At 55.1% G+C, this 7,148-nt stretch overlaps 1 long non-coding RNA gene across 5 annotated transcripts in view; it reads right to left on the bottom strand.

Moving 5' to 3' along the window:
* Positions 1 to 1,335: 1,335 nt before the first annotated feature.
* The window catches only part of LOC114091474 (uncharacterized), a 32,492-nt gene continuing 26,679 nt past the window's right edge, over positions 1,336 to 7,148 (bottom strand). Inside the window, exons 2-4 of one of the 5 annotated variants that reach the window (XR_011708368.1) lie at positions 4,226 to 4,336; positions 1,978 to 2,371; positions 1,336 to 1,824 (exon numbers count right to left, since the gene is read on the bottom strand). This is a non-coding gene — a long non-coding RNA (uncharacterized lncRNA). The other 4 variants (XR_011708369.1, XR_003582496.2, XR_003582495.2 and 1 more) reach the window with 4 other exon arrangements.

Genomic DNA, 7,148 nt, shown 5'->3' with positions numbered 1-7,148 from the left:
CCCTCCCGTAGAGTCAAACTCATCCCTAGGTGACCTATAATACTCACATAAACGCCACGTAGATACCTACTGTACTGCATTGTTTGGAGAATAATGACCACAGAGTGTCTGTCTGTTTGTACAGATGCCCGTTGGTTGGATCTGCACAAGTCCAACCTAACAGTGAAAGGCCACCAGCATGGGGCCTGTAAAAGAACAACGAAGAGGATGTGAATGAGGACAGGCGAGGGGGGGACTTCCCATGGCCAGTCTCAAGTTGTCTCCATTTTCAGGTGATGTGTTATCTGTTAAAAAAAAAAAAACTTCTAAAATTTTCAGTTCCATCAGATGTTGCCATTTGGAGAATCTATGAAGAGCATATGGAAATTCCTCATACTGTTTTTGTCACTTTTTTAGTAGGTGAAATTATTCCAAAATGAAAAGTCAGCAAACCCTAGAGATGGTGTGGGAAGGAAGGAGCCATAAAGAAGGAGCTCTGGCACCGGGGCTCGCTGCAGAAGCGTGCCAAGCCCTGTGGGTGTGTGCCAGGCCCTGCGGGCATGTCCCCGCTCCCGGCCACCACCCAGGACTCCTTTCTCCGGGCTCTGCCTTCCTGCCGATGCTTTCTTGGCCTCCCCCCATCCCCACCCCCAGAGGCCTTGGTTCCGAGGGACAGGCTGGGGCAGTGGCAGCAGGACGTCCACTGCCCGGTGGTCAGAAGCACTTAGCAGGTCCACAGCAGCAGCAGGGGTCACACTTCCTCCACAGCAGGGACCATGCAAATCAAGTCCTCTCGCTGCAGGTCAACAAAAATAAAAGCCTTTCCTGCCCCAGGCTGTCCACCAGCATGTCCACCAGCCTGTCCACCAGCCCTGGCTCCTGGCAGCCAGAGGCCTCGGCTCGGTTACCTCCGTGTGGAGGTCCAGGGAGGGTGTCCCTCCAGGTGCTGCCCCAGGTGAGCTCTCCTGCCACTCACAGCTGCCCTCTGAGGTCCTATCTGAGAGTCCCAGGGACACCCTTGAAAGACAGCCTTGAAAACAGTGCCTGCCTCCAGGCAGTGGGCACCCAAGTAAAAAACGGTTTTGATTCTCTGATGTATTCAGGCCTAATTGTTTAGCCCCAAACTCCAAGCAATCATCTAGCCTTAATTTAGGATTTTTTTCCAAACTAAAATAGGCGTTGTTTATCTTCTTCTTCAAGAACAGGATGGCCAAGGTGTGCGGTCTATGGGCAGGACTTGGAAACTGCACAAGTCCTATGCTAAGCAGCAGTTCCTCACGGGGCACAGGACTGTTGCACTGGGGCTGTTGATCAAGCACCTACTAAGTGCACAAATGCACATTTTAAAAGCAAAAATAACCGAACTGGGGACAGACCCCAACAGACCAGCAAGGCTGTCTTTATTAAGCAGTGGAATGGCCCATTTTCAGGAGAGAAAATGGTAACTGGTTACAAGAGGGGTCTGATTTTTTTTTTTTTAAAGAGAGAGAGAATTTTAATATTTTATTTTTTAGTTCTCGGCGGACACAACATCTTTGTTTGTATGTGGTGCTGAGAATCGAACCCGGGCCGCACGCATGCCAGGCGAGCACGCTACCGCTTGAGCCACATCCCAGGCCAGGGTCTGATTTTTTATAGGGTCTAAGTGAGACCTTAATCACCGCAGACTGCATCTTGGGTTGGGCCGTCAGGGGGAGCAGTTAGTTGTTGCTGGGAAATAGTGGAAGTCCAGAGATGCCTTCCCCCACATCCACGGTCCTCCTTTCTCCCTGGGGGCTGCTCTCCATTTCCTTCACACTGACCTTTTACATCTTCATAGCAGCTGTTTAAAGTGCTTTTGTCCCCCTGCAAAGAGGAAGAAGAGGTTTGAAGGGGTTAGCAAGCCCTTTGCCCTCTCATCAAGCCTGAGACGCCACCCTTGTCTCAGACACCACCAATAAACAACAAGAAAACACCGCCAACGCACCACCCGCTAGAGGACCTGCCAATCAGTGTTACCTGTGCGAGACACAGAGCTCAGATCTGGGCGCTGAACTCCTCGGCAGCTCTCTGTGAACAGGGCATTTCCAAACCATGGTCAAATTTATTCCTCTGAACAATTAAGATGTAAAGCAAGCCTGATTATCCCCATTTCCAGGTGAGGAAACGGGCTCAGAGTAGGCAAGCAGTCTGCCCACAGTCGCCCAGCTGGTGTATACTTGTAACTCCACACAGAACCCCTGGCTGCTCAGGTAGCATTTCCCGTACCAGTCAGTTTCTGCTCACCTCAAGAAGGGCCTTGGTTACTGGTCATTTATCAGTAGGGTCATCTGAACAGGAGAGAAGCCACGGAGGAGATCTTCTATGACCCTAACAATCTTGTCACCTTAAATATCTCACCAACCTGCATCTTCTAGGAACAAAGATGTTGTCCTACTAAGTATGATGCCACCGTGGCTGGGGCGGGTCTTGTGGGTCAGGGTGGCCCAGCTACAGCCGTGACCCCAACTCTAACCTGAGTGTGGCTATGAAGGTAATCCACAGATCTGGAAGTCCCCAAGGCCCACGTGTTCAGGGCCGGGTCACAGCCTGTGGTGCTCTGGGACGGGGAGGATCCTGTAGGAGCTGAGGCTGTGGGAGCCTCCAGCTGGAGGCTGTGGAGGCTGTGGGAGGTCACGGGGCGTGCCCTGGGGGGGACATACTGACCCCACCTGCTTCCTGCCTCTCTCTTTGCCCCCAGGCACCCTGAGGAGAGCCGCCCTCCTCTGCCTTACTCTCCCACCATGATGTACTGTGCTACCTCAGGCCCAAGCTGGCCGTGCCAGGCAGCTAGGGCCCGAAACATCTGAAGCCCTGACCAGGGTCAGCCTCTCCTCCCAAAGTTGATGATCTCAGGTACTTTGCCACAGTGACAGAAAACTGCCTAGCACCCATGGTTTCTGCCCTCTGTAATCCAGGTGAGCCTGGTTCAATCAGTTGAAAGGCCTTAAAGGCCGTGCGGATGCCTGCCCATATGAGGAATTCCACCACAGATAGCGACTCCACTCCTGCCCTTCCCGAGAGCTTGCCGGGCCAGGCCCCAGGCTCACAGCAGCCAGGCCTTTGCAGTGTGTCTCTTGATACCATGTGTAGAGGCCACGGTCTCCCTGGTTAGACCTTGATACCAAGGCTACAAAGTCACCATCAAGCCAACGGCACCTTCCTTACTGCTCATGGTCAGTCTGAAGCCGTGGGAGGGCCTGAGAAACCACATGCAGGACTTGACATGTCTCTGCGTTTTGTGGATTTTCTGGGGGTGGGGGGGCTGGCTCTCACGGGATCCTTCAGAAGTTCGTCACCCCTGTGTGATCAGGGAGCCACTGCGTCAGACACCTCTTCCTGGGCTGAGTCCCAGAGAGACCCTCTGTGGTGGGTGGGGAGTGGCCAGCAGCCCCAGGATATTCCAAGGTTCCAGTCCCCTGGTTCATGCTGGGGACAATGGCCACAAGGTTTTACAGCACCCCTCAGACCACTTAGGAGCAAGGACAAAAGGAGCCCCGTGAGTCTCCTCATTAGTGACTCGGAGCACCAACAACTTAAACTTAGCCATCCTTGAGGAAGCAGATGTGGAGAAGACAAACACAACAAGGGTTTGCATTTAATTCTGATCACGTAATACTTTGAATAAATACTTGGCCTAAAAGGCTGAATAATAAGCTGGCCCTTTGGCCAACACTCCTTCTTGCCAAGATTAAAAGGTAGAAGTTGGCAAGTGTCCGCTATCCATGGTGGGAAGGATGGAGGAGTTGTTGACTGATCAAATTGGAAGGTGCCAATTAATGTCAGTCAAGATTACAGAGAGCAGAAAAAGCTATTTATAGGGTTTTTTTCCCAACAAAAATAGTGCATTCGCAAGCAGTGATTTTTTTTTCCCTCCTACTTATAGTTTCATTAAGTCCTTGTAAGAGATCCGCTTCATAAATGCAGACTCTCCCAATTTACAAGGATCTAGCTTGCAAGGAGCCCTAACCTCTTCCTGTCCTGCATCAGAGGCAGCACTGGCCATGACAGAGCAGGAAAGGGCAGAGCAGAACCCCACTAGAAAGATACCCTTCTCTGTGCATGGGACAGTGTCCTTTTCCTCTGTGGGTCCCACACCCTGGGCTTATCCTCACCTGCTCAGAAAATATCCAGTGGCCATGACAGGGCCTGGAGTTGGTCACAGGGGGCACTAAGGTAATGCCCACTATTACCCAACTGTGCCCGGGGGTCGTCTCCCGCCTGTTACCTTACCGCGTGGGTGGCCAGCTCCGCAGCCGGCTTCTGCCTTTTCTTTCCTTACAACCTGGGGTTCCACCTGCGACAGCCACCTCCTTCCAAACACCTAGGTCAGCTCCACCTGCATGGATAGGAGGCATTTGACCTGAGACAGATGCCCCAGAGCTTGACGGGCATCTACACCAGGCTTCACGGTTTGAGGAGGCCCCTGGATTTCCAGATCAAAGTGTTAACGTGGCTGTTTTGGTCTTTCTGTGCTGCTATAATAAAACAGCTGAGGCTGGGTAATTTTTAAAGGATATAAATTTATTTTTCACGTGTCTGGAGGCTGAGAAACTCAAGAACAAAGTGCTGGTAGGTTTGCAGTCAGGCGGGGGCCAGGTGTCCAAGGTGGAGCTACACCCCCAGGAGGGACAAAGCTGTGCCCTCTCAGGGGGAAGGAGGCAGGGCAAGGCAGTCTGGCAGCTCTCTCCAGCCCCTGCCTGAGGTTGCTGACTGTCAATCCCGGGAGGCCCTGCCTCCTAAGACTGATGTGCTGGGGATGACATGTCAACAAAACTCTGGAGGAGGCATGAACATCCCAGCCCTAACGGGCGAGGAGCAGAGTTTGGGATCAGCAGCAGCAACCAGAAGGTTTTCAGGAGCGAGGGGCCTCGGGGCCACTCCAACCTGCTGGCCTCGGAGCAGGTCAGAGTGGAAACTCAGCAACAGGGAGAGAGATGTGAGCTTGACCCGTGGGAGAAACTACAGAGACGAAAGCACGCGGGAAAATGGAGCGAGGAGCCAAGAGAGAGTGAGGGACCACAGGTGAGATGGACGTCAGCTCACGCTGCAGACTGAGGTCTGTCCTGAGATGCATGTGCTCAAGACCTGCTCAGTAGTGCCACGTAGGAGGTGAGTGACCCGAGGTCAGGGCAGGTCCCTGGCAGGGACTCAGAGGCTGACGCGGAGGGCGCCATCTGTGAAGCAGCCTCTGACTGCTGGCACCTCCACCTTGGACTTCCCACCTTCCAGAGCTATCTGAATGGATTTCTGCCGGTGGTAAGCTGCTGGACCATGGCACCTTGTTATAGCAGTGGACAAAGAAAAAGACAGCTCAGGGACGTGTCCCCGTGAGCCAAAGGCGAGGTGGCGCAAGACAACAAAAGCCAGCCAGGGGACACAGAATGAGAGCCTGGAGCTACTAAAAGAAAACACCATGAAATGCACCGTAGCCTGAATGCAGTTGAGCCCTGCGTCCCCACCGGTGGACCCACACGGGGCTATTCAGGGAGCTCAAGGCTATTCAGAAGAACCCAAGCTCACCTTGGGCAGCACAGGAAAGAGTCAGGCCTTTAGGGGCCTTGGGAGGAGGCGAGTTGGGGGAGTCCTAGGGCAGAGCCACACGGGCAGCAGGGAGCCTCCTCAAGGTCCCCTCCTCGCCCATGCTGCCCTGCCTCTCCCCCTCCTCGAGGTTCCTGGCCTGGATGCCCCTCCCTGGACTGCCATCCACCTCAGTGCTTCCTGTGTCCTAGGAAGCAACACTCTGTCATTGTGGGGACCTCTGGACAGTTAAGTTCCCTTTAGAAATGTAAATCATACCCCAAAACACAAGGTTTCCAGGGGCGACAAAGGAGGCTGAGGGAGGAGGATTGCATGTCTGCAGCTAGTCTGGGCCACTCAACGAGACCCTGTCTCAAACTAAAATAAAAAGGACTGGGGTGTGACTCAGGGGCAGAGTGACAGAGTGCTTCCTACCACAGGTGGGACTTGGGTTTCCATCCTCCGCACTGGAAATAAAGCTAGGAGTCAGGCAGAGAGCCCTAAAGAATACTTGACGTCTGGTGGCAGTGGAGCAGGGGGCTCAGGGGGAGCACTAGGGGCTGGGCCAGGGAGCTCAAGGCCAGCACTAGGGGCTGGGCCAGGGGGCTCAAGGCCAGCACTAGGGGCTGGGCCAGGGGGCTCAAGGTAGCACTAGGGGCTAGGCCAGGGGAGTTCAAGGCCAGCACTAGGGGCTGGGCCAAGGGGGCTCAAGGGTAGCACTAGCAGCTGGCCCAGGCACCTCTGGACACCTACAGACCAAGCTCCGCCAGCCTAAGGAACTATGGGGCGAGGGAGGGCAGGAGGCCTGAGCATTTAACTGGGCCTCATCTCAAGATGAACAGGCAAGGCACAGGCCAGGGGAAACCAAGTAGAGCCACATAGATATGGCTCCGGCCCATGCCGGCCCCTCCACCAGTCCTGGCTGCCAGGACTGGGGTACGGAGCATTGTGAGGCCACAAGGGAACACAGTTCACAGGGGACCAGGATCAGCTGCCATGAGGGGACAGGAGCAGGTAGCCAAGGGGCATGCGGGGCACAGCTAGCCCCAGCCGAGCTGGCTCTCGAGAGCAGAGCTGTACAAGGTCTTGGCTGAGAGGTGCGGGAATCAAGAAGGCCCAGGGGACCCCGAAGCTGCAGGAGGGCCTGCGCTGTGCCCGTGGAGAGACCACAGGACAGAGGCTCTTGGCAACAACTGAGAGAGACCCCGGAGTGAGCCTCGGAGCGGCAGTGACCCAGAGGCACGGAGAGGTCCCAGCCCCTCCTGCCTCTCCTCTGGGCTCCCCGTGTCTGTGGGGACCCAGCACAGCCATTCCTGCAGCTGCTTGGAACCCAGGTGTGAACCTGGCACTTCCAGGAGGGGCATCTGATCCAGTCTGCCCTGATCAGAGAACAGTCTGCCTGTGGAAGGAGGAAAGGGCTTCACCTCGCAGCTGCAGGGGAGAGTCGGGAGGAGGGACCCTTGGGAGGAGAGTGGGGCCAGAGCCCCGTGGCAGCACCTGCGCACCCTGCCGTCAGGTGCAGCATGGCGCTCCCTGAGCTACCACCACGAGGCCACAGCGCTGCCTGCCTGCCGGAGGGTCCAGGAGGAAACCGGCTTCCTTCTTCTACTAAACACCCAGCGGTGCTGCTT

Source organism: Marmota flaviventris, chromosome 8, assembly GCF_047511675.1.
Source record: "Marmota flaviventris isolate mMarFla1 chromosome 8, mMarFla1.hap1, whole genome shotgun sequence".
NCBI classification, from domain to species: Eukaryota; Metazoa; Chordata; class Mammalia; order Rodentia; family Sciuridae; genus Marmota; species Marmota flaviventris.
This window is presented reverse-complemented; position numbering and strand designations above follow the sequence as displayed.